Source organism: Alexandromys fortis, unplaced genomic scaffold, assembly GCF_014885135.2.
Source record: "Alexandromys fortis isolate MF-2015 unplaced genomic scaffold, M_Fortis_MF-2015_v1.1 scaffold_183, whole genome shotgun sequence".
NCBI lineage: Eukaryota > Metazoa > Chordata > Mammalia > Rodentia > Cricetidae > Alexandromys > Alexandromys fortis.
This window is the reverse complement of record NW_026068079.1, coordinates 198117-223561: the sequence shown is the minus strand read 5'-3', so window position 1 is coordinate 223561 and position 25445 is coordinate 198117. Positions and strand designations below refer to the sequence as shown.

The 25445-nt window shown below is 38.7% G+C and overlaps 1 protein-coding gene across 1 annotated transcript in view; it reads right to left on the bottom strand.

Moving 5' to 3' along the window:
• Positions 1–25445, bottom strand: part of Astn2 (astrotactin 2) — a 671847-nt gene that overhangs the window by 506122 nt on the left and 140280 nt on the right. The window lies entirely within an intron of this gene.

The window sequence follows — 25445 nt, the reverse complement described above, 5'->3', positions numbered from 1 at the left end:
ACCGTACTCCTTATCCCCTGACTACTGTGAGTGGAGCAGTTAATGTATCTGCTCATTTGTGTCTTCAACCACTCTCCTTCTGCCTACTACAGTTTGTACACATTTAGCCAAGCTCAGTCCTACACCAGAGACACAAAGGCAAAAGGTGTAACTCAGTAGTTGATGGGGCTCACAGTTTGAGAAGGAAAATAGGAAGCAGTTAGGTAGTGACAGAGAGCCTATTTTCTTAAAAAAAAAGTTTGCATTTCTATTTGACTATATATGTACATATAAATAAATGTTCATGTATTGCACAAGCATAATTAGAAAATTAAATGTCTTACCAGTGGAATGAGTCAGCCTTGCCCATCAACACATAAACCCTTGGTCCAACGCCAAATCCTTCAAGAAATTTTTGATTTCCTCTTTTGGAAAGGGTATTTTGCCTAAAGTTTAATCCTTTTTTGGTTCGTTCATTTCCTTTCGTTGCCTCTCCCCTGCTCTCTCCCTTTTAGTCTGGTTCTCTGCCCCTGTCCTGTTCTTTATCTGCTGCGTGCTTCCTTCCTTGAGTCTCTGTCCATTCTTCTGCCCCTTTGTTTTCTTCACTAGCCGTGTCTGTGTGAGGCTGCATGCATGCCTCCTAGCAGACCCCACTTTGAGTATCTCCTCCCATTGCCTGTGATGCTTTCAATATGCCTTGTCTATCATTTCCAAAGTTCAGAAATCTATAACAGTTTCAGAAGGTTCCTTATGATAACTTCTCGGCGTATTTCTGAAGGTGTGAACTTTTAAAGTTAAATTAGTTATTTTCCACCAAAGGTATACTTGTGAAATGTTGACATATGCTTCTTTAAAAATAGAGTCCATAAAAAGTAAATTTGGGGGATAAAGTGCTCTCAGTGGAGTGATTCTCCTTGGGGATGATACACATAACTTCCCCCAAACTTTATTTTGAGAAACCCGCATGGCTGGGGCTTGAGCTCAGTGGCAGAACACTTGCTTTAAGTTCCATCACCAGTGCTCACACTGAAGGAAGAAAGGAAGACAGGGCAGCCTGACCATGTACAGACCCACCATTCTGGCAAACACACCCACACCGGGGAAACGCCTTTAGAAGCTACATAGCTTAACCTGCTGCCTCGAAGAGAGTAAACCTCAGCCCTCAACAATATGAGCCCCCTGTATAACTAACCTTCAGCTTTATTTGGTCAGTTTCCTGGCTGTTGCTATTTGAGTGCCTTCATTTCCATCTTTTGGTAAATCACAGCAACTCCAGTTGGGCTGACTGAAACTGTTCATAGCATGATGAGGGATTTGCATTTAACATGGGAGATTTAAAGACTTTTTAATTTTGGCCTTTAATTTTTCTTGCACTTCATTTTGAATCTCTTTAAAAATTGAAAAGGAACATGATAGACACTTAGAAGTCACATTAGAGAGTTGAGGCCACTGATGAGAGTCCACATATCTACTAGGTGTTCAGATACACTTATTTCAAGCTGACCTCCAGAAAAACAAGGCCTCGTGTTATCTCTGCTTCATGAAGAGAATTATGAGTCTCAGAATCAATATACGAACAAATTTGAGCTGTTTGACAGAGGAATTGTGAATTCAATGTTCATTTTCTACATGCATTTACTTATTGTGTACATGCATACACATACATATGGGGGCTTTAAGTATGCCATGGTACACATGTAGAAGTCACAGAAAAATTGGAGGAATCAATCTGTTCTTTTGCTTTACTATAAGGGCTTGGGGTGTTAAAATCAGGTTATCTTGATTAGAGGTATCCATCTATACATACTATAAACCTTATGAATTAATGCTTTTTGTAAACAAAGCAAAGACCATATAAACAAGACCAGTTAGGAACAGCTTGTGAAACTATCCTCAGACTACTTGTTTTAAGACATTTCTATTTATCTAGTAAAGCTCCCCTTTTCAACAATGAACCATGAATGTTATACATCTGATCCTCCCTAAAGCAATCTGAGAGGAACGGATAAGCCTTTAACTCATTCTATGCATTCGAATGTGTATTAACCTTTGTGTGGCCAGCACTTTGCAAGTGTTTGACAAATAGCCAGGCTTCAGAAATATTGGTCAACATGATTGGGAGAAAAGGGTATATGGAGTCAGAGGATGGGTCAGAGGTAGAATCTGAAATACTGAGAAGATTGGTGAAAGGCAGGAGGAGAGACAGAAAGAGAAATCTACCTTTCCCCTCTCCTAAGCATTTGGTAAATCGTCATGGCGCCTTCTGGCAGGCAGTGATGCTTTCTGTAAGCCTTCCTCCAATACCATGCTTGGGGTGGTCCGCTGAGTGGGTGTGCTGTATGTATGTTCTAATGAACTGGTTCTTGCAGGAGGAAAGGAAAATTGACTCAAAAGGCTGAGAGCCTTGAATTTGGATAGTGATAATTTGCCAATGGGGGAGGGGCAGGACTTGCTAATGATGTGTTAAAATGCAACAGCCCCTTCATGAAATATTCACCACTTTAAACATGTCTAATATTAAAGATTAAAAGTCTTGGGATTTGTCCTCGAGACTCCCAGAACTGATTTATGATCTGCCAAAAGACACAGACCTCGTGATTCATAAAGGGAGAGGTAAAATGGCTACTCCTAGCAAACAGAAAGGAAGTCAGGCTCCAGTGAGCAATGAGAAAGCTGTTTTGGTTTCTGTCTAGCCTACCAGTGATTCTCCAGGAAAGGGCACTAACATCTACCCCTCCCATTTCTTTTTGGGAATACCTGTGACAGTGAGAAGTCTGCTCTCTGAAAGGGCACTGCTATATTTTTTCTCTTCCTTCCTTGTGTGCTTATTGAACAAGTTTTCCTTGACTCGGCTAGATCATTAATTACTGTCACTCGTTATACAACAAATATGTATTTTGCAAATGAGAAGCAGCCACCTTAGGGGCCCCATTCAGACTGCCTCGAGAGTAGGAAACAGGCAGAAAGAAGGCAGATCCCCTGGGTCTGGGATCAGTCAATTAGACAAGGTTTCAGTGCTCATTCTTTTCCTGTCTAGCTGTGTGACCAGGGAAGCAAGGGTTGTGAGACTCTGCTTTAGCTCCTTGGTCTCAGCTTTCTCATCTCTACACTGGGAATGAACTGACAGCGACGTGAGTATGTCAGAGAGCAGATGAAGGTAGTGAAGAGTAGAGGCCGCAGCTCAGGCCAACAGGAGTTGATGGTCAGTCATTGCCTTCCACCCCTTTAGTTTTAATTCTAAGATGGTCTCTGGTAATGACCACATTTTCTCTAGGGACACATGTGTTTTCTTGCATGGACATTAGTTTCTCCAACTACAAAGCTAATGGTTAGACTAAATATCCATCATTTCTAAACACCAAGGTTTAGCCATTTGTATTGCCTTTCCAAATTTCTAACCTCTGCTCTCCAGACAATTTATTTTGGCTTTGGCTGTGTTCACTCTTAGTGGTGGGCTCTCTGTCTCTGGCAACACCTCCATCAATGCCATGCCTATTGATTTTATTGACGCCTCTTTCTTATTTTGCTGATTCAGCAAATTCTCCTCTATTCGCAACTAAGCATTTCCTTCTTGTCAGATGAAAAGCCTTTGGCGCTGGATTTAAGGGTTATTAACCCCTTCCCAGAGAAAGTACTTTTCTCTACTCTGCCTCTACATGCCCATGCTGTTCAGAACAGCTCCACTGGGACACACGTTAGCATGTTAGCAGGCTGATTGTGAATGCTCGAGCGCCCTTACATCTGTCATCACTGTGAACTCTCCTTAAGAGGCATTGGTCATCTCCCTTGTTAGGGCTAGATCCCCGCTCCTAATACACGGGCTCCTCCATGGAAACATTTAGTAAATAAGTGCAAATAGTGAACAGATATAATTCACTGATAAAGGGAAAGTTACTGACTTACTGAATTAGTATTCATGGACAGAAGGAAGGAAGAAACAAAGGAGGGGAGGTAGTAGGAAAGACTAATGGAGGTAGAAATGCAGTACTCATGAATTGAAGCTGATTTTATTTAGAATAACGATGGAAGAACGGTGGCGGGAGCTGGGTGGCGGAATGCAACCTGCAGCTCCCCACAACAGAAGGTGTCACATATCAAAATTCTCTGTTTATTTTCCATCTTTGTCCTGGAATAACTCTCTAGACCAGGCTGTCCTTGAAATCTCAGAGATCCTCCTGTCTCTGCCTCCCAGGCATTGGGATTAAAGGTGTTTGCTACTACACCTTGAACTCACAGAGATCTGTTTGTCTCTGCCTTCTAGGCACTGGGATTAAAGGTGTGTGCTACCACACCTTGAAGTCACAGAGGTCAATCTCCGTCTGCCTTCCAAGTGTTGGGATTAAAGGTGTGTACTACCATACCCAACTATTCTCTTTCTCCACCCCCCCCTTTTTTTTTTTGTTTAAGCAGAAAAAGGGGAAATGATGGAAGAAGGTCTTTGGTTAAAAAATAAAGGAACTGCTTGGCCCTCATAGGTTAAAACATAGGTGGGAAGAGTAAACAGATCAGAATGCTGGGAGGTAGAGGAAGTGAGCTCAGAGGCCATGCTCCCCTCTCCTGGGCAGATGTGATGGATGAAGCTCCAACCCAGGATGGACGTAGGCTAGAATATTCCCAGTAAGCTCACCTAGGGGTGCTACACACATTTTAGAAATGGGATAGTCCAGGTGTGAGAGTTAGCCGAGAAGAGGCTAGATATAATGGACCAAGCAGTGTTTAAAAGAATACAGTGTCTATGTAATTATTTTGGGGCATAAGCTAGCAGGTGGCCGGGGTGCTGGGGACGTAGCCCCGCTGCTCCTATTACAACAGAAGAACCTTCCATCCACAACAGGTATTTTCCAGCAGATTAGTCATTGTGAGCATGAGCTGAGGAAATGTCTGAAATAGAACTCTATTACACACCAGAGCAGAAAAAGGCCCTTAAAGATCTCATAGTTCAAATCTTCCAACCTTCATTTTCAGAAGAGGAAGCTAAGGTTCAGAAAATTAAAAGACTTTGTCAAATCTCCGGACTAGTCTCTGGGGTAACCAAGGTTAGAACCAAAGGCTCTTGGCTACCAGAACCAACAGAGCTCTTTAGGTGGCTTTGGCAGTATAATTCTTTAGTGCACACTGAAGCCATTTTAAGGTAACTTTTACCCTTTTTACTCCTCTGACATTTCTGAGTTTTCTGTAATGAGGATATTACATTTCCAAGCAGGTATTATAAAAAGGTAAAATGAATTTGAAATATACTTAAGCACATTAAAAACACACATTTGTATGTGGCTAATAAGACATAGCTAAAAAATGTTTAATCTCTTCATTAAAGTGGTTCCCAAAAGGGAATTCAATTAAACAAATTTCCATCATGCTAGTTACTAAAATTTGGTATCGTTGGCTACAGATGAGCTGTGCTGGCTTTAAAATATTTACTCTTCTTATCTCTTAAGTCCTATTTATCCAGTTCTCACTTTTATGTTGCATGCATTTTCTCTTCATAAACTCTTACACAAAACAGCAGAACCCTGCTGTTCATGAGCAAATCAGACTAATCCTTATACAAAGCACTTCAAAGTGAACAGCGCTCTCCTGTTAATCACATGCTGCCAATGGACTGGTGAAGTGGTGGGCCTTGCAAACTCCTTATTCTTGATTCAAATTCTGCATCTGTTACTAGATGTGGAATAAACAGGTCAAGTTGTTTCTCTCTCTGGTCCCCTTTCCTTATATATAATAAGACTGAGACCAAATATCTGCTGGAAATTTCAAGAGATATACTTTCAAAGTCCTTAGCACAGTCTTTGGCACACTTCTTGTTGCTGCTGAAACTAATACTTGAGTTCTTACTGCTCCTGGCTGGAGGAGGCCAATTTAAAATCTTGTTTTGGTAGAAGGAAAAGGTACTAAAAACAAAGTATGACTTTTCAAAGCCAAAGACATTGTGGGTTATTGTTTTGTATTTAATCTATAGGGTTTGACGTGTCAAAAGAGGCAATCCCAGTGACTCTTCTTTTCAGAAGCCCTGGTGCCTGTTGTCTTTTTTGTCTGTGGCATTTCCTGTTGAAGGAGGTACAAATACATTTAGGGCACAGTCAGAAGGCTGCCCTGCTGCCTTAAGGAAGATGCTGGATGTACAATCTTTTTTCTCAGCCTATCACTCTGGCTCCCATACTGCCTCCCTGTCATCCTCTTATGATTCCATTTTCACTTGCTTCCAGCTCAGTCATCACTTATCAACACAGGCCAGTGATGCCATTTGCTGTTCACTTTCCTATTTACGCTTTATGTGCCTGTTGCTTGGAAAGAACTCCCTGGTCTCTCAGAGCACTGAGCATGGCATGCTTCCCTTTTATGACTGCAATGGGCCACTCTGTCTCTGAGACTTATCCCAGAGTCAGGTGCAGGATAGAGGGACAGGGCAGGGATTCCATTACTGAGGGCCACACTGTTTCATAGAGTAATGGGATATCATTGACACATGTCATCGCCTGCTGCTTTCTTCTGCAGTGTTCTCTAAGCCATCAAGGGAGGGAGAGTAATAGAGATGTTTTGGATGTACCATTCACAGATATTTGAGGACCAGGGTGATTTCAGATGTACTTGAAGACTCCAAGACTTTTAACTCTAGTCATGTTACACAAAAAGGTGTATGTATTGTGTAAGTGTGAATGGTGCATGTGAGAATATTGATGTGTATGGTACAGACACATGTAGAAACTAGAAGAGGGCATTGTATGCAAGCCTTTTTTTCTCACTTATCTATCCCTGTGATTCAGGGTCTCTTCCTTATAATGGGGCTCATATTTTCTCACATACACTGGAAGTCAGCAAGTCCCAGTAATGCTTCTGTCCCTGTTCTTTTGGAGTTGGTGCTACAGATATGAATGGGGTGTGTGGCTTCTTATATTGGTGCTGGAATCTGGGCACTAGTTTTCATGACTGTGCAGTAAAGACTCTTAATCCCTGAGTCATTTCAACAGCTCTGAAGGTCTGCCTTATCCCCACTCCTTGAGAAAAGTACAGCCTGGGTAACGGCAGGACGAGCTCAAAGGAGGAGAGACCAAAGGTCGAGTGGTTAAGAAGCAAAGGAAACATAGGCGGGAATGTGATTATTAAAAACGAAGGAGAGAGTTACAAGAGTTTTGAACACAACTGGTGCCGTTGAAGACTGCATTTCAGAGCAGTGATTTGCAAATCACTCACTCTTCTGCATCCCATCTGCAAGAGAAGGCAGAATTCACAGACCCCCAAACACCCTGCAAAACATAGTCAAATTTTGGTCCACTTACACAATCTGGCCTTGTCTCTTAAAGTCAGTATCTGTTCTTTCAATGGATAAATTGGGATAATTAGGGTTTTGGGGGACATGGGCTAGAGGTGGTTCACTGAGAAACATGGCTGGTGTGAAATGGAAAGACAGTACTATTAAGAGCTCTGTATAAGGAAACTTGTTTAGATGTTGCTCAGCTAAATGGCTTTTTTACTTTTGGAAGGCCATTTACTTCATTGGGACTCAATTTCTCTATCAACACAACATAACATCCCACTGACAGTTGATCAGCTTTGAGCAGACATCTTTACTATCTGTTCTCTCTTTACAAAGTCAGCAAGATTCCAGCCTTGTTAATTTCAAAACCACTGAAGACCAAGATATAAACCTCCATTTCAGGTGCTGGCTCTCCACTGTCATTCATCAGCAGGCCTCCAAGGAAATTTAATTGTGGGTTGAAAGGTTCCACTTGCATGAGTTAATCAGATGTAATTGACATTGGCTCTCTTTTTGGGGCAGACTTATCTGGGCTGCTGAGAAGCCACCAACTACTGGGTCACACAAAGTCCCCTGCCCCATGGCTCAGCCAAGGCAACCTCTCTTCATTGACTCCATTGCCTATTTTCTAGCCTCATTTCTTTTTGAATGAACCATATGAATGATTATATGCATATTAGTGTCAAGGAGGGAAAAGAAGACTCTCTGGAAGATTGAGGATGGCACAGAATGGGGGGATAGCTCACCAACAGTGGGCAAAGGGTACAGAGCAAACAAGCTGACCACTAGGGTGGAACTGAGTTTAACTGACATATATAAGACACCAAACAGGCGCAAAGAACTGTGGTCACTGCCTCCAAAATCCCCTCCTGGCCTCTTGTCTTACTCTCTCCAGTTTCTCAGAAAGCTGGGATGGTTGGAGAGCCAGACTCACCCTGGTACGGCAGAAAAGCACTGGCCTGGGAGCCAAGGCACTCTGAGGCTGAATTTTTATCTCTTTTATGTTGAAAATGTTGTCTTGATTGACAACTGCACTTCTTTTATTGCTTTCCTCTTTTAACCTTTTTCTTTTTCCTTTTTTTAAAACAAACATTCAGATCCAAATACACAGTTTTTCAAGGAACTTAAAAGTGACTGACTGTGATGCTTTGAAGAAAAGGAGCAATCAGTTGACTGCCACTTACTACAGAAGGTGAGGGCTCCAGGGGTGATCTTTACAAACCTACAGTTGTGTTTTGACTGACAACTTTTGTAATAACTGATACAAAATATATGCTTTATGAATTTGTGCCATCATTGCACCAGGAACACATTAATTTTCTCTGCATCATTTCAATTTTAGTATATATGCTGCTGAAACAAGTACAGGGTTTTATTTCATTTATGTGTATGTATATTTGCCAGTATGCGTGTTCATCCATACACATAACTTCTGATGCCAGAAAAGGAAGTTGAAACTCCTAGAGCTAGAGTTAAAGTGAGTCCCCTGAATTGGATTCTAGTAACCAAATTTAGATAGTCTGTGATTAGTATGTTGACTGTTGAGCCATTTCCCAAACAGCATATTGGAACACTTTTAGGCCTCCATTTCACCATCAGAAAATGAGCATGCCAAACCAAATTTATTTATAAGAAGTGTTAGAGACAACACTAAATCAATGACTATACTCCTGTGCACATAAATATTCCTTGATTATTAAAAATGATGCTATTTTTTTCTGCTGCTAGCATGGACAACATTATGGTTGCTGTGGTTCTCTTTGTTTTGATGACTTTTTGTCTTTACGGCTATAACTTCCCTCTTAAAGTTCTTGCTGTGTTACATGTCTTTCTTTCTCTACCTCACATGGACCTTGCTCATCTCAAGTTAAGACTTTATTTCTTCAGTATGGTGTGTTTGTTGTTCTCTTCACGGTTGTCTGAACCTGGTGTGGGGAAGATGAGGACTAGGGGGTGAATCTACTCAATTTCTTGCTTTCAAGGACTAAGTGGAACATATATCACCAGTACAAGAAGTGGTGTGAGTTGAAAGTAAAGTGTGTGCAAAGAGACACTGAACCAAAGAAAGGAGCCCAGACCTCTCTCTCAAGATCAGTGAGTGCTTCTACAAGAATAGGACGATGGTAGCTATGGAGGATGAAAAGAAACACTAATGGTCTTTATCAACTTCTGAGTAGTGATGGAAGCTCTGCATGGCTGTTACTAGTTCATATCACATTCAAATCACCTTGTAAGGGAGTTTCTAATGCTAACTATCCTATAAAAAACAATACTGAGCCTATAATAAGTTAAGTAACTGTCTTGCTAGAGATCAAGATACTTCAAGACTCCAGGAGCCACAATTTAGAATCCATAAAACCTGACTTCAGACTTTGTGTTGCTATCCTAGATCATCCATCCTTCTTCCCCATAAGAAGCATGGGACTTATGGGACTTTCAGATCAAGGGGAACATAGCAAAAGCAGATCACAACACACACACACACACACACACACACACACACACACACACACAAACTGTATTGGTTTGTTTCCTTAAATCAGTGTAAACAGTGGTGCTAGACTCAACGGGTACTTAGACATGTTGGCTTGATTTTGACAATATAGGGAGCCAATTCTTGAAAATGTGTCTCTTAAAGAGAAGTCACTTTCAAGAGCTGAGTCTAGGAGAAATGAGCAGAGAGAGGCAGTTTCAAGAAGACAGATATCAGAGAATAATTTGAACTCCATGGCTTCATGATTTTATAAAATTACCTGTCTCTGACATAGATTCAGATGTCCCATTTCCAAGTTAATCATCCCTGTCATATTCATTCAGCAATATGGAGAATAATCAATCAGTGCACCATAAATATTGTCTGCAACAACTATGATTATTGTGAGAGTTATACAAATGTCCCTTCCTGATCATGAATTTTTGTCTTTTCCCCTTGATTCTAATTTGGTTACCAATTCTAATTGGTAAGAAGGTTATAGGACTCTTACTGAGATCACCAAGTCTCTTCACTTTTAACTTGAAGAAACATCTCATGAGCAGGAGGTAATTTTACTTAGAATTTACAGAAGATGGATGAAATGGAAACCCTTTGGTACTTTACTTGGCCTTATTTTCCACAGTTAGAACCAACATGGCTAGGATTTCAGCCTTAATTCACATTATTTTAGAACCAGAATATTGCATCACATTATAAAATATGAATGGGCTTAATTAATTTTAACTTGTCCCATCTGGTCCTGCAGCCACTTTTAGAATAACTAATCAGAGGCTTAATATTAATTACATATTGTTTGGCCTATTAGCTCAGGATTATTATTAACTAGTTCTTACAATTTAAATTAACCCATTTCTATTATTCTATATTTTACCATGAGGCTTGTGGCTTATTACCTCATATCTTGTTTCTCCAGCAGCTTCAGTATCTCTCTCCCTCTATTCTGCCTTCTTTCTCCCTGTATTCAGTTTGACTTTCCCACCTAGCTATATTCTGCCCTGCCATAGAACAAAGCAACTTCTTTATTAACCAGTGCTAATGAAACATATTCATAGCATACAGAGGGACACCCCACATCATCTCCCATTTTCTGTCTAATTACAAAAGGAAGGTTTTCAACTTTAATATAGTAAAATTAAATATACCAAAATGATTATCAAGCAAGAATTACTGCTACAATATTTAGTCTATTTGTATTTTGAAAAATTAAAAAATACTCTATCATCTATCCTATTTTGTGAATCTAAAGTTTTATATTAAACTTATTGTTTTTCATAACTAAGGAAAACTATAATTACAGCTATCTAGTCTTCAACTCAATCAAAGACCCCAGAAGAATATAATATTGCCCAAGTAAATAAGAAGTGCATTGTAAAAAGCTTCCAAAACTCTATATGACAGAGACATTTTGCTAACTGGACAGTCACCCAAAGTTCTTCTGTAACATTGTGGCATCCCTTTTCAGCCTATAGACCTAGAGTATCTAGCAAAATTTTCAATGAAGCAGAAAATCTGAAGGACCTTCCCACCTATTTGGCAAAATTTGTCAGGTGCATTCTTCTGTATTGTGCAGAATCGTGGGAAGACTCTTCCATGAAGGGGGAACCCTGAAGGAATATCTCACCTTGCTTTGGAAATTCCACAGTCATTTTTCTCTGGGTCTTGTATGTCCAGTTTCAGCATATTATCAAACAATCCAGATAAGAGCAGTTTCTTGCCCAAATGGCTAGCCTTGCCACAATGTAAACAAACTCCATAAGGAGCTTCTACGACACCCATCATCCTCTCTGAAGTAATTGGTGCTGCCAGGAGCAGACATGTCTGACTGCTAAGAAAAATCTAAATTCTCTAAATATTTTAAATGCCATATTATTCTGTAGATCTTTGAATTGTTTGAATATTACCTATCCACCTGAAGTTTATCTCTGCATATATATAAAACCTAACTTTCTCCCTCTATTCTGCCTTCTTTTTCCCTGTATTCAGTTTGGCTTTCCCACCTAGCTATATTCTGCCCTGCCATAGAACAAAGCAGCTTCTTTATTAGCCAGTGGTAATGAAACATATTCCCAGCATACAGAGGGACATCCCACATCATCTCCCATTTTCTGTCTAAGTTTGATTATTATAGTTTACTATTAATTTATATTTTTAACTATATATTATGTTTCAAAATGATCTACATAAACATAGTACCTTAAACAAGGGTATAAATATACATACTATATTATAAAATTGACCTTAAATTTGTATCAGTAAACCAAAATTCATACCAATGTAGAGTTATTGATTTCTATATCATATCCCCCTTTCTCTTTAGAAAGAAATTGACTATGACCATCCACCATTTATAACCAAGCCCCTTAAAAATACAAGCATTTATAAACAGTATTTTGGGATTTGGATGTAGTGTTCTATACTGCTTCCTGCTAATTGGATGTGTTGGTAATCTTCTGGGATCTTGAGAAAATTTAGAATTATGGTTGAATCTTGGCAGTGCTAGTATGTGAAGTTGTATAGTCTCAGCCAGTGGCCTTGAAGCTGCTCTAGGTGTTGGAATACCTGGACCATTGCTCCCATAAAAACCTCTCAGAGGGTCTTACTTGATCAAACCATATTAGCCTGGAAGGAATCCATAGCTTCTCATATTCTGTGGAAACAAAAGCAAATTCTCTTTTCCAAAGCAACATATCTTTGACTCAAAATTTGAAGTTAAGATAACTTTATGTTGGTTTAGCTTATCAGTCCCCACAATCAAATATCTCTCTATTGTTAGCTCATTAACAGTCAAAAAATTCAAACAAAGCACAATAGTATACATAACCCACATTCTGTTTATTTTCCATTTTTATCTGGCTTTTAAGTTACTTTTATTTAAAGTTTATTGTTTCTTTAAAGACTTTGTTTTATTTGTTTAAAATATTTATTTTTTATATAACTGCTTAAACCCATTTTTAAGGCTACATAATTTTTAAAAGCATACTGTGACATGTTTAGTTTTGTTTTTGAATCTGTGTTTTGCATATTTGTAAAATGCTTTTACAGTTTTTTTAAATGCTAAGTGGACATGGCTACAACCAAAGCTGTTGGTGCCTTCCTTTTTGTCTTTCCAACATAGTGTAGGTACATTCTCTGAAAGCTCTAGGAGCCATGCTTACCACCCCAACTCTAGAGACACAGTGAGTCCCCATCGTCATCAAGCAGCTTGTAACATGATGCCCACAAACCCCATTCAAGTGCTCTGTAGCAGGACCTCTTCAAAAGCTGTCCCAGTGGCCAGCATGAACCAGAAAGCTGTCTCTTAAAGAAACAGTGTGTTCAAATCCAGCAAATAGAGTCTGTGTGAAAAAAAAAAAAGTGACTACAAAGAAGATGTTTCTGACTCTGTTTTTATGTGTCTAGAATCCTTTTTATAAAAAGCTTTCTCAGGCTTTATGAGGAGCAATGTGCCCTATATTGGCACCATTTGTAACTGGAAGTTTCTTTTCCAACCTGGTCCCATAGCCACTTTAAAATAACCACTTAGAGGCTTAATATTAATTACATACTGCTTGGCCTATTAGCTCAGGCTTATTATTATATAGCTCTTACAACCTTAATGAACCCATTTCTATTAGTCTATATTTTACCACAGGCTTATGAATTGTTACCTCACATCTTGCTTCTCTGGCAACTGCTTGTTTCTCCCTCAACTCCACCTTCTTTCTCCAGGTATTCAGTTTGGCTTTCCCATCTAGTTATATTCTGCCATGCATAGGCCAAAGAAGCTTCTTTATTAACCAATGGTAATAAAACATATTCACAGCACACAGAGGAGTATCCCACATCACTTAATTTACCTTGAATCTCATGCAAATTAACTAAATGACCCAACGTGTTCATCCATTGTATTTTCGCAGAATCTTAACGACTGAAAATGAGGCAATGTGGTCATCAAAAACATGGGACCCTGAGCTGTTTTCCTGAAAATGGCTTGTTGGCCTCCCTCAAGCTGTTTACCCCTCTGAGATTCATAATTCTCTTCTAAAAATGGGAAATGTGAGCTCTGTTTTCTCCCATTTGTGAGACTGATGTGAGGATAAACTATATACTTACGTTAGTCAGAACACATGATAATTAACAATGCTGTTGTTGCCTACATGAACAAAACCTGAGAAAGAAAAGTGAAACATACAAAATAATCTAAGTTCAGGGTAATTATGCATTTTGTAAGAGGTTTGCTCACTCTGGGAGGAGAGAAGGGGAGGCAAAGTGAGAGAGTAGAGAAAGAGGAAGAGGAAGAGAAAGAGAGAACAACAGACTCATTGGTGTATTTCCCCACAAATGCTTAGCTGTCTTAGGGAGTGCAGAGTCAAATTGCATTTATACAACTAAAGCTAAAAGACTACTGAGTTTTAGCAGAATAGTTAAGGTTGGCTACAAAGGTCCATCCCTACATGTCGAGCCCATACCAGTGATGTCACAAAACATGATAAAGTGATCTGAGAAGAATGGTACCCAATGGGATCTAAGTAGCACAGGACCTCTGCCATTGTCTAGACATCACATGGGGAGATGTAGGAGCTACAGGAATTTCTGTCATGTCTCCACTCTATTGCAGAAGAATCTCAAACTGACCTCCAACTCCATTGTATGGAGATGGTCAGGGCATAGCTAACTTCCCAAAGAAACAGAGAACTGTCACAGCTGGTCCTCTCCATCTGGAATATTGTGCTACTTGACATAATATGCGCACTCTACTGAACTCAATTAATTCTCACATTGCTAATGTCAGTGCTGACTTCATTGGAATGTGGTCTATTGCTCTCCCTCACTTTCTAGTCAAAGTTCTGCTTCATGACTCTCATTTTAGCCCTTATTTCCTCAGTTTCCCCTCTGGCATGCACTTCTCTGCCACTGTCTTTTTCTTTGTATACCACTACATTCTGTATTGTCTACTTTTCTCTATGAATATAGTACTTTCAGCAAGAGAAACAAGGTTAGAGTCAGAGAAGCTCATGTTAAACATACAGGGTCACCTTAGTTTTTTTTTTTTTTTTAACCACTAATAAATTACAAAACGTAGCCCTACTTGGCGTTTGGGTTAAAGATTAAATAAGGTACTGCACTTAAAACTGCCTTCAATGAAGAATACAGACACACCATGCTAATCCCATACCTTTTTTTCTGATGTATCTTGACCTCCGTTCCTTCCTCCCTCCCTTCCTTTCCCCCCTCCCTTCCTTCCTCCCTCAATTCTCTCAGTGTCTCATCCTTCAGTCCTTCCCCCTCTTCCTTTCTATGGACCATACTCTCTTTGCATTTCCCACCCCCACAAGCCATGCATACCACAATCTTTAGCCCATCCCTTTCCTTCAATAATCTAATTGTGAAATACTACAATTCTTGTTACTGAGGTACATATTCTTTTTATATGTTTCAATGAATCTCTTTATTAATTTATATAGCCAAAATTTTGACTTTAAGAAAATAAAAGCCACATTTTCATGGAATAGTAATGATCTAAATTTAAGATTTATGACACCTCGAAATGTCATCAAACATCTTCATCAGAATTTCAATTTTTCAAACACTGGTGATTTTTTTATTCAATTTAATCCATAGCAAAGTTTTGGAAAAAATGGGTAATTGATGAACTAGTAATTTTACCCACTTACCAACAAGATGTGGATGCTTAAGGGTGACTAGAAATAATTAAAGTAGTGCAAAGGAAAATAACCTGAAAAAAATAGGCCAAGGTTAGTGAGTTTAGCTACTCAGTGAGTCCCCACATGTTTATATATGATCCTTCGATCTTTTTCCTTTTTATCTGCATATGCCTCTCTCTGAGTTTCTCTGCCTCTTTCTGTGTATATTTATATTTATTTATTTTATATTTATGTGTGTTTATTCATCACCTCTCTCTTGTATCACCATTTATCTATAATATTATAATCCCATGAAATAACAAAATAAAAATTTTCAAATGTGTATCATACTGATAAAGTTCAAAATGAAGACTAAATACACTCATGAGGTACATATTCTTTTACAAAATATTTTTATGGTACATTTTCTTGTATATTGATGGACAATCATGAATCATTAAAATCAAGTAAGGTATGTCCAAGTACTTTATCCGCAGCTTCACTAGAATCTGACTGTCCAATTCTGCCCCTTTATGATCCATGAGAGGTATCAGGCTCTTCATACTGCATCAAGCAAAACCACCTGGGCTGCTTGCCTGGTGTATCTTATATTGATAATTGCTATGTTCTGAGGGAGACTCCTGGTATGGCCACATTAATCCATGCCTTGGCCCCTGCTGTGTGATATAGACCCAAACTCATTTAGAGTTTTTTCTTTTTTTTTTCTAAGAGAACCTTCAACAACATAACTAATAAACCACACAGACACACACACTTCTACTTCTAAATCACACTGTATATTAGCAGCCTACGGTGAAAGGAAAGGGTAGAGGATGGTGTAGAGCAATGGAATCAGATGGAATCACATCCCGAGAAAAGGCTCGTGCTATGGCTAAGTGCTGTTTTAAACAGCTGCCAGGAGTTCCCGTATGCTCAGAAACCTATCATTGTGCTTTCCACTCTATCATCACTCAGTCTTTTGTGGGTTCATCATTGCCAACTCTGGGGAGCCCCTTGTTGCCCCTAATTTAATAACTTCTATTTGCTTACCATGTATACTCCCCATGGAATGCACCGAGTACTTGGTACTGACTTCAATCATTTCAGTAAAGGAGAACTCTTCTTCCTTATTAAAAGAATAGGAAATTGAGGCCTAGGGAAATTGAATTATTTGAAATGTACCTAGAGTCAAGGGCAGAGCCACAGTTTCGTTCCAGTTCTGTTTGATTTCAATGCCCATACTTTTCCTGTCTTGTCTCTACTGACTCTCTAAAACCAGACTGGACCACCATTAACCCAGACAGATTTTCAGTAGTTTCTTTTACGACCCCCTCCTTGGTGACTGGATCAACTTTGGATTCTGTGTTCATGAAATAAAGACATTACTGAAGCTTGGATGAGACAACATGCCTTATATATTCTCTACTGAAATGCTGACCAGGAATGAGTTTTGTTGAACACATCCTTTCAAGACAGGTTCTCTAAAGGATTGACGGAAGCCAACACCACCTTCCTGTGTTAGAAAAGACATGCACAATGATTGTGTTGTTGGTAGTAGGACTACATAGGTCTCCTGACCAACAACTTGTAAGAACTTAACCTATACTTGGCACAGATTTTCACTGAATAGCCCATGCCTTTTTTGACCAGCTTTAGCTGCCCATGCAACATGACTCCTTCTAATCTTTCCCCACAGTGGGCACAGTATGCATCAGGTTTCCTTACAATTCTTTTTTGTTCTTATTTATTTAGTTTTGGTTGACTCTACTCACATGCCTTCATCTTTTATCTTTTTCATTTCTCCAAGACACCACATTCTCTGGTCAGGTGTCATAAATAAATCCAGCAAAGCCAGGTAATTCCTCCTGTTGGCTAGCCTTCAGCATCTCGCTGAACATAGCGGACAATGAGGACTACTGAGACCCCAAGAACAAGGGCAATGGGTTTTTGATCCTACTGCACCTATTGGTTTTGTGGGAGCCTAGGCAGTTGGGATGCTCACCTTACTAGACCTGGATAGAGGTGGGTGGTCCTTGGACTTCCCACAGGGCAGGGAACCCTGATTGCTCTTTGGGCTGACGAGGGAGGGGGACTTGATCGGGGGAGGGGGAGGGAAAGGGGAGGCGGCAGTGGGGAAGAGACAGAAATCTTTAATTAATTAATAAAGAAATAAATAAATTTAAAAAAGTTTCTATACAGGATGGTAGAGGAGAATTGCCCTCAACAGTCTTATCCTGGCAGGTAAGATGTGCCTATTGTTGCAATAGTGGTTGCAGTCATAAATTAATAGTTCTACTTGTCCAACTTTAAGAAGGCACTGATGATTGTGTAAGTGCAAGGCAATCATTATACCTTGTGTTCAATACCCCTTACTTACTGTACTGTGTTCTACCTCTAGCTAGCTGTGGCCAGTGAAGTTCTGTTCAGCCCCTAACATTTTACTTATCTATTCAGATGTCTCTTTTCCCATGTTGTAGGTCTTTGGTGTCATCTTCTCCTTGGTTTTGTCTTCAAGCACAGCATGAAAATAGGGACTGGAGTTTTTCACATATTAGAATCATAACAAATAAATTCCCCAAATTTTATGTCAAATCATGAAATTGGTTTGTTGGAAACTCCATGAGGCTCTTTAGGTACTTTAGCACATTGTTTCCAATGCTGAGCATCCTGCCTGGCATATAATTGGTGCTCACCAAACAAAAGCAGTGAAAGAAGTGCATCATTTAGATTCTAACCACTTCCTACCATCAACCTGTTAGTATCTAAAGGAAACCACCCCCTTCTGTGACACGTATATTCATCCTGGGCTTCCCACTGGTCTCTCTTCTACTCCTGCCTCTAGCCTTATTGCCTTAGAGGGTTTTTTTTTGGTAGTTGGTTGATGTGGATTCCCCTATGTATGCTGTGATACCATTAGTTAATAAAGAAACTGTCATAGGCCTGAGTAGAGCAGAATAGAGGTAGGTGGGGAAAATTAAAATGAATGCTGGGAGAAAGGTGGAGTCAGGGAAAAGCCATGTAGACCCACCAAAGTGAGACTTCAGAACTTTACCCAGTAAGCCACAGCCTTGTGAAGATACATAGATTAATGGAAATGGGTTAATTTAAGATATGAGTTAGCCAGAAATATGCTTAATCTATTGACCAAACAGTATTGCAAATAATATGGTATCTGAGTGATTCTTTCTAGGCTGAGCATCCAGGAACAAACAAGTGGCCTTCCTACAACAGTTGGTATTTTAATAATTATCTTAAAATGTAAGCTAGGCAATGCCCATTTCTCCTCTGCTCAGCATGCTCTCATGGTTCCTTACTGTGTTCAGGGTCAGAGCAAGTGAACTGATAGATATACAGTTCTTCCATATGCCTTTATCCCATCCTCTAACACTTCTTAGCTTCCAGTGCATAACAGTACACCTTTGACCATTTTTCTTGCAAATATGGGGCTTAATATCCAAAGTCTTTGCACTTGCTCACACTTTTACATGAATGATGGCTTCCCTGGATATTTTCAGAGAGCATTTCTCTCACTTATTCAATGATGCCCACTCTGAGTAATCAGTGAAAATATGCAATTCTCTTCACAGAGCATGCACACATATACATTCACACCCAGACCCATCACCACCATCACCATCTCCTTCCATTGTTGCTGACAAAGTACTGAATCAAATTCCTTAAAGAGAGAATGTGCTATCTTTTTTTCCTAAATATATGAATATAGAAAATGTCTTAGGGTTTCCAAACAATAGGGTTGTGAGTTTTAAACTCTTTTTTCACAGCTTAATGTTGAGATTAATCAGCATGGCCATGTTTCAATAAAACTTCATTTATACTAAATATCATTTAGTCAGTGGGATATAGTTTGCAGACTGTGCAATGCCATGGTGAATCCCATTGTACAACACAGTGCCTCCAATGGTATTGTTGTTAGAAAAACATTTTCAATGAAAGGAAATGTGGATACCAAAATACAGTTCTGGTTATTTATTCTTCCACAGTGCTAAGTAAACCTGCTGCAGCAGTGGCCCTGCTGTATATCCAAGTTCTCCTGCATGGCAGTCACTGGCCACATGTGGCTATGCAGCATCTCAAACATGGAAATAGAGTCAATGGACTGAATCTTTAATGAGTTTGCATTTTAATTTAAGTACCATTTATGTCTACTAGAGATTACCACCACACAGTGGAGCTCTATCAGAATCATTCTCCCGATTCTTGACACATCTTGTCATCCTTTCTCACTACTTTAACAGTCTTTTATTAGGGCCAGAATCATGGTAACTGAGCTTTTCTTTGGGATCCCATGATGTTTGTTTTATTCAGTTCATGCTTTTATCACAGCTGTTATAATAAGGTTTGCTTTGGTTTACATTCAAGGCTTATGTGCTAAGTGCTTAATGCACTTTATCTAGCTTAATCCTTATAATAAGCCTCCAAGGGCTGTTTATCTTATTACTTCTGTTTCACTGGAAGGAAAAACAGTCCCTAAAGCATCCAAGTACTGTAGATGAGAGTAGAGGGGGCTAAGATTTGACTCCTGGAAAAGTAGAAGTACAGCACACATTCTAGACCATAACACCTACATTAAATGTAGAAACTTGTATTGGAACCAGTTTCCTAGGTTTCTGAGCTGTATGTTCCCGACTATCAAGAGTTCCTGGTCATCTTTGTTCAATAACCTCTAAAGCCAGAGATCAGCAGAACATTTATTTTCCACAAGAATTTTAATGTAGCCGGGCAGTAGATGTGGGATTCCCTCTGTACGCTGTGATTACCATTAAGGGCTTAAGCCTATAGTAGGGTAGAATAGAGGTACGCAGGGAAAGCTAACCTATATGATGGAAGGAATAAGGTGGAGTCAAGAGACGCCATGTAGCAGGCGCCAGGAACAGATATGTTGGAACCTTGCTGGTTAGCCACAGTCATGTGGCGATACACAGATTAATAGAAATGAGTTAAATTAAGATGTAAGAGTTAGCCAATAAGAAGCTAGAGCTAATGGGCCAAGCAGTGATTTAATTACTACAGTTTCTGTGTAATTATTTCAGGACTAAGCAGCCAGGAACAGACTAGTGGCCTCCTACAACAGATGGTAATGGTGCACACATTTAATCCTAGAACCAGGAAGCAGAGGCAGGTGGATCTCTGTGACTCTGAGGCCAGCCTGGTCTACAGAGTGAGTTCCAGTACAGGCTCCAAAGCTACATAGAGAAACACTGTCTCAAAAAAACAAAAAACAAAAAAAACAAAAACAAAAAATAGAGCTCTGGAGACAAAAATGTTCAAGAATATACCATAAGGAATTTGCAAAGGTAATAATGAATTTCGTGAGATTGGTCTCTAAATCCAGCATAACATTTTATCTGCCTTAACTCCGGTATCCATTGTTAAACATTAAGGGTAAGATACACAATGACATGGATTCTGGGATAAAGCAGTGGATAATGAAGAAAGATTCATGGCATTTATATATCATGCAATCCTTTAGACAGCTAGTAAGTAAATATGGAATGATACAAAGAAATGCATAATTCCAACTTGTAACTGCATTTGATAACATAGACTTGTGGTCCAGAGAATAATCCCTGATGACAGACTTTGGAATAAACTTTAGACTGTACCACTTCAGAAATGACTTCAATAAAAAATTAATTACATGTAATTTAATATCTTCATATGTAAAATGATGCTAACAATACATCCTTATATCAACATAAATACATACATTTTTCACATCTAATATTTCTGAAATGGAACTTCAGCTAATAGTTTCTATTACACTTTGGTGATTTTTGGCACCTTTTTTTAATGGATATAATACCAGTATATACATTTAGTTTTGGTTTGTCTACAGTTTGATTGTATGATTTTATCTGCATGATATAGCAATTAAGATATTAAGTGAGATATCTATGAAGGACTTAGAAGAGGCTAACTTGCCTGGTTACTTCCACCTCAGCGTGCATCGTTCATATGCTTCTTAAGAAGGCAAAACGGAGTGCTAAAGTAAGGAACCCAAAAGGAATAACCTAGGCTAGAAGGGTGCTTCTTTGAGGCTAGGCCATTTAAGGTGAAATGCAAAGGATAATGAGGATGAAGGAACTAAAGAAAAGCACATAAAAAGCTAAGCTGATGAAAGGCACACAGGTCATGCAGAGAGAATAGCACCTTGACAGCCCCATCATATTAATGAGCAGAAATGACTCAGCATTAGCAGGTATGGGGTAATTGTCTATCTCAAGCACGGATTAACCACTGTTACCTATTTCCAAACTTTTGTTCATAAACCCTTGGCTATAAGTTCTACCAATATATTTAGATGACAGGTTTTACTATTTTAAGTATCATGGTATAAACAATTGTCAGCAGTGGAATAAAATATTTGATGTACTTGGATAAAATCAGATGCTACCTAATTTAAATGTTGAAAGATTGTATATGTATCATCACTCCTTTAGTCCCTTCAAAATGGCTGTCAGAGATAATGCAGGCCGCCTTCTTATTTGCTACTTTGCAATGTGAGACTTAACACCTTTCACAATATCTTTCAAGTTTACGGCAACATTGTCTTGACTTTCAGTGACACTGGAAAGTTCTCTTAAGGAAAAACTTTTACAGTTCCTTTTGTGGAACACTGTAACCTTCTTTTCCTCAATTTTTGAACAGTCAAGCTTGTTGTGGGCTATTGCAGCTTCTCTAAAATTTCATGACCTTACCTTTGACCCAGATCACCCTTTTCATAACAGACCACAATCCTCTTGCACAACGTAACATTTCACAATGCTTTCAACCCAAATATAGTAAAGAACCAAGTAGAAATATAACATAATTTCTCTACAGTTCACCAATGTTGTAAGAGATCTATCTTCTAGTTCTGTCTCTTCATTCCTCACTTGTTCTTAATCCAATTTGGTCCTTTTATTTTTTCAACTTGACTTATTCTGTAAGTTTTTTGTCCAAAGGATTCATTCATGTCTACCTCTGAGAATTCTCTGCAAATACTAACTGAAGTGAAAATGCTATCATGTCTTTATCTTCTTTCATTGGTAAACAAATTCTTTTGCACAACACTTTATCAAAAATGGTAGTTTGTCATTCAGTCTTGGCTGAAATTCTGATAGTGATGTTTAGCAAATATATAAATAATCCATCTAAAAATAGAGATTTGTATATGGAAAATGAAAGTAATAACTATTTGGAAGTATACTTAGGAAGATTGATATAATTATATGAAGTCTCACAATGGTTCTCTCACAAATTCTGACATTGTCATTTTAGTATTTGTGTATCTCATGGTGGCTCACCAAAACTTACCATTGATTTTCCTAACTGTGTGTCTGTCCATTGTCTACCACCCCATCTGCCAAACCCAAATAATGAACCTGAACCAAATGGATTGATCTGAAGAGATAAAAAGGCCTTTATACCAATTCATTTAATTACATGTAAACAAAATAATTGTGGCAGTTATTTTAAAGCTTTTGTTGAAAATGATTTAAAAAACTTGTTACAATAGTTGCACACCTAAAAAAAAGTTAACAATAATCACTAATTTATGTTTTTAACAAATTGTGTTTGATCAAGGATCTAATGACGCTCAGCAACAAAGAATGGTGAGTTGGAGAGCATTTTATATTCTGAGGATAATAGAGATGCTTCATGGAGAATTAGACAATGGACTAATTCTAAACTCAAGGACAGATCTGCCTTTATTTGAGTTCAGGGGAAAACTGGTCATGCCCTGAAGAAGGACGCTTATAAGAAACCTCACACTATTTCAGTCTGTATCAAAAGTTACTATCCACAATTATGTCATAGCTATTTAACTGTGCATGTCACATCCACATCGTTCCACATCAATATGTCTTCTATAAGACCTACAAATCTCAATGCCACCATTACCTTTAAATCAGTAACATTCTCCACCTTTGAGAAGTCTGTGCTTTACAGTTTTATAAAGTCCTTTGATGCCCTTTGAACTTTATTAACATATGGCTCAACAAATAATCTAAACTCTCTATAGACACACATTATGTTCTCATTTAACATGCTATTTCAGAATAAAAATAGCCATTGAAGACATGAAAATAAACTACAAGTGAGGGTGGAATATGAGTAAAATTTATCTCAATTGTGCAAAGAAAATTCCATTTTCCATAAATGCCATCTATAAATTGTTTTAATCATACTTATTCTTTAAGTTATTAGTGATCAGAGGGTCATAGAAACAAGAATGCCAAGTTGGAAAGTATTTAAGAATTATTTAGTATTATAATTTGTATCATGTCACTAGTTTACTGAGTGAAAATGGCAAATTTGCTGGGCCTTTGTGTCCCCGATTCTCCTCATTAGATCAGATGACATGATGTCTAGGGACTGTTATTGCATTAAAATACTGTTATGCACAATCGCTAGTTATTCTCCAAGACTGAAGTAAAAGGTCATCTTTCTACCAATACTTCTGAAATCCTGTATCCAATACATTTCTCTCTGTTCTCCAGGAAGGAAGCACTTACTTAATACATTTTTCTTGATTTATGGCACACTATGTTTTTTTATAATAGCTGTATTATCATATTCTTTTTATCCCTTTAAGAATGTAAAACCCACAAAGAAAAGATCACTATCTAATATATCTGTGATTTCCCATTGCTCCTAACACAGAGACTAATAAAATGAGGAATTAAGGAATTCTTGCTTGAATTGATTCTAATGAATCAATTTTGTGGATTTGAGTCAAAGCTCACAAAAGTATATTTAGTTCTCATTTTTGACTTCTCACTTACAGATACTCCTATCTCTTTATACCTTGAGTGGTTTGAGTGGTTTATAAAAGAGATTACTTTGCTCACCATTGGGCTAGGAAGGATACAGGGATAAACTACACAAAAGCTCTGAACCTATGAGCTTAAGTTGTAGAAAGTAGGGCAAATCTTTAAACAATAACTGAATTTTAACTTTACTGTAATCAAAAAAACTCTAATAATTTATAGAACTTATTTATTCTACTTAAGTGAGTAAGGTTTCAGAAGGTTGATGATTAAAGAATGGACAACGCTTCAGCTGGCAAGAGTCCTTCTGTCAAGACCCGAGACACTGAAAAGGATGGAGCAGATGGAGGAGGAAAACCCATGAGTAAGAGAGTGTGTGTGTGTAGTGAAGACAATATGAAGAATCACTCTCAGGAATTTGGTGGCATGGGAAGATGAGAATAGAAAGTCTTGTTTAATGTGAATGGGTCCTGGATAGTTTTTGTTGAGCCAGTTTTCTAAACCTTGAAAACACTTATTCTGAATTCTTGTCTAGGCAGATGTGGAGAAAAGATTGTAATAGTTGTATGTGAGTGTTTCTAGAAGGCTTTTTTCCTCTTATTGAATATCAGGCACCACACTGAACTTTAATGACAGATTGAGGGAACACACATCTTGACTCTTATCCTCATCCCCTCACAAAATTAACACATTGGTGATAGAAATGCCCAATCTGAGCAATGACCAAGTACCACCACAACAATGGCATATAAAGGCATCAAAGTATATAACCACAGGGAATAGGTATCTTTCATTAGTTCACAATTGGGAAAGTGCTCATTAAAACAAATGATAAGAAATGTGTTTTGACTGAATGTGAAAGGGGGAAATGGTGCCTTTAGTGTCCCAGTAAAAGAAGAAAGCTGTTTAAAATGACCAAAAATAATTGAGAAAGGGATTGGAGAATGTGAGGGTCAGGCATCTTCAAAGAACTGCATGAAGATGAGCAGATAGACACAAACATGCTTCTGTCAAAAAGACCTCACCAGTAAATACGGCAGCTGAGACTGTTGCTGTGTAAGCTGAGCATGAGAAGGCAACTGAGGATGAGCAATGACTGCAACCTTACCACCTCAGTATAGTGCGTGATCAGAAGCATCGGCAACCGCCATTCATGGGCTTGGAACACAGAATTCTAAGCTTCTTTGGTCTCCAAGAGCTTGAAAATAACTAGGTTAGGGCACAGGACTCTGGGAATAAATCTTAGCTCTGTCATCAGGTGGCCAGGACCTTGATCTTGTCATTGGTCTTCTGTATCAGTACTCACAGCCATAAAGCTGAGA